This window comes from Anomalospiza imberbis, chromosome 17, assembly GCF_031753505.1.
Source record: "Anomalospiza imberbis isolate Cuckoo-Finch-1a 21T00152 chromosome 17, ASM3175350v1, whole genome shotgun sequence".
NCBI classification, from domain to species: Eukaryota; Metazoa; Chordata; class Aves; order Passeriformes; family Viduidae; genus Anomalospiza; species Anomalospiza imberbis.
In genome coordinates, this window is record NC_089697.1 from 1983570 (window position 1) to 1986485 (window position 2916).

General features: G+C 48.0%; 1 long non-coding RNA gene across 1 annotated transcript; it reads right to left on the minus strand.

Moving 5' to 3' along the window:
* Positions 1-337: 337 nt before the first annotated feature.
* Positions 338-1915, minus strand: LOC137483948 (uncharacterized). The gene is made up of 3 exons (XR_011004685.1): positions 1830-1915; positions 998-1135; positions 338-538 (listed from the first exon to the last, which is right to left on the minus strand). It is a non-coding gene; the product is annotated as an uncharacterized lncRNA (long non-coding RNA).
* Between the last annotated feature and the right edge of the window lie 1001 nt (positions 1916-2916).

Genomic DNA, 2916 nt, shown 5'->3' on the forward strand with positions numbered 1-2916 from the left:
CAGGAATGCTCTGGGAAGAGCCCAGGAGGGCTACAGAAGGTTTGGGAGCCAGGAAGGAGTCAGGAGGCAGCGTGGGGCTGTCTGTGGTTGGCCCCATGAGGAGTTCCTGTAGCCCATTTCTCACCCCTGAAACCTTTCCTTTGTGCACTGGAAGTTTTTCACCTCCAACTTGGCCCCCTCCGGCTCTCCAGGACGCCCCAGCACAACGCCCTATCCTGGTAATTTGGGATCTTTTGGACAAGACCCCACATGCTCAGGCCCCATGGACACAGCCATGCTCAGTGTTCTCCTGCACTGAATGGGGATTACAGGGCACTTCCCTGGAGAATCTCACTGGGAAATCCCCAAAACATAATCTCAGCCTTTTCCACCCCAAAATCTTTACAGAACCACCCTTTCCATTTTCCCTCATGTTCAGCAGAGCCTGTTGCTTGCAGTACAGGCAGAGTGAGCAAATTTTAGCTGCTCTGGAAGTGACTCTTCCTCCTGCTAAGGTTGGATTTTGCAGCACCAATTGTGTGAGGAAAAGCTGCCGAGCCTGTTGGGGACAGGAAAATGAAATACATATCAGCTTTTAGAATCCTTTCTCCTTCACAGCAGGGTTTAGGAGGCAAGCCAGGCTGTAAGCACAACTCTGCTTATTTTTGCTTTCAAACAGTGCCAGACTTTTACCTATTGATTGCAAGCACAGGTTCATTAGGGAGGGGAAGGAAGGAGTAGGTTTAGGGAGAAAGGCAGAAATCCCAATTCATCTGCTTAGAGGCCTCTCAGGATTAATAGAATTAATTTGTCTTGTGGGGCATTAATTGAAGAATGTGCTGAGGTTAAGGACAAGGTCAGCTCTTCCCAGGGTAATGTCTCCTCCATAATTCACTTCCCAGCCCATCAGGACAGTGTGGGCAGAGTAATGATGAAGGATGGACGTGCTGCTCCCGGGATCGCAGGGAACAGAGCCTTGCATTATGGATAATGTTAAGTGGAAGTTGTAGGAAGGCACCTGGCAGATTTTTAATTCGATCAGACATCCATACCTCATGTTTCTTTAGGATCTGCAGTTCTGGATCAGGTCTGCATGGCACAGAGGGACAGTTCTGAGGCAGCTCAGGGTGTCTGGTCCCTGTGCTACACAGCACACCTGATTTACTAAAATATGAATATCGATCTAATATCGATATCTACCTTAGACGGACAAAACTCTCTAACAGTTTAAAGTTAGAAAGTGTATGTTTATTACAACGGCCGGGCAGCACATGGGATAACTCCCTAATGTGCACTGCAAAAATCACAGGCATTACAAAGCCCTTTTATTTACAGAAGTCTTGAATACACAAAATATGAATGCATATTCATGTCCCTGTCACTTCTTCTGTTCTGCTTCGTATGCTAATTGGCAAAAAGTCTATTAAGCATTCGTAGTTTTGTTCCCTGAAATGAGTCAGGGGTCCACTTTGGGGAGGGGTCTCCAAAATGAAGAAGTAAAATAAGTCTTCCTCATTCTGACCTTTCTACCTTTCCCGTGCATACGTGACAAATGAATCCTTGTAGTTTTCCTGTGTTCAATGGATTCCTCAAGTATGGGAAGTCTGCAACTCTTTTTGTGTCCCTGAAATCTGTTTATCACATTCTGTTTTTCATGATAAGCACAGCTACCCAAACATAAAGTTGACAAGCAATGAGTTACTAGATCCTGGATATCTTATCTAAGATCTTGCTACTGTTAACTATGAGCAAAGCCTATTTATCTACTTCCGCTAACTCAGCAACATCTAATTTAACTATCATCTTAGCTTTCCTAAAATTCTTAATTTTTCAAAATTAATGTCTCACACCCAGCCCTGGGGCAGGCAGCTGCCGGTCCCACCCCTCACCCTGAGGAGCCCATCAGAAAAACCAGCTCAGGAATTGTTCCCAGGCCTAGGAACTCTGTCGTACTAGGACACGAAACAACTCACACACACACGTTAGATGTAAAAGAGGGAAGAAGAACCAAAAGAGAGAGATTTGATTTTCTGATTCTGCAATATATAGGATTCTAAAAGTAACAGTGGATTGGAGGGTGAAATTGTCACCTCTCCAACCACATTGGTCAAACCAACAGTCCATCAATTCTCTCCACCCACAAAGAAGAATGCAAAACAATCATTATTTACATGAACGTGCATGAGAACTCCAGTAGAAATATGTAAACATCAGAAGGCATAGAAAACTTTTAGAAGAACTTTAAAACTCTCAAAAGAACAGGGCGACAATACTCCACCAGAGTGAGCTGGGCAGGGTTGGGAGCTGGCTGCATGCTGGGAAGAAGGACTTGGCTGGGGTTGGTTTGCTGGGGAGGATGGAGAGGGCAGGCTGTGAGTGCAGTTGCTGTGGCAGTGGGGACAGCTCCCCCAGGCTGAGTGGACAGGGCTGGAGGCTCCAGCACCTCCCCAGGAATTTTCCCTGCAGCCTTTCCCACCTATCTCAGGCATCCCCTGCCATGGCCAGGCCAGGCCAGGTGTCCCACACAGCAGAGGGACAGACCAGGGTGGGGAAAGGTGAAGAAGGGACGAGCAGCTGAGCCAGGCGGGGGTGACACTCTGTGCCTGCAGAGGAGAAATGCGGAGCAGGGGTGGCTGGAAATGTCTGTCCCTGCTGTCCTGTGGGGGCAGGACCCCAGGATGCTGCAGCTCCTCCTCTGCTGACACAGAGCTGGCCCAGCTCAGGCTCAGAGTTTGACCTGCTGGGGCTTATTTGTTCACCAGGCAGGAAGAATCTGCCTTGTGCTGCTGCCAGCAGCTCCTTCTGCACAATGCACTCAGGGATTGCAGCCAGGCAGGATTAAAGGTTACCATGAACCCTGCCAGACCCCTCCAGACACCTCTGCAACACATCAGGCACAACCTGCTCTGATTCCATGCATTGCTCATCACCTGTTGT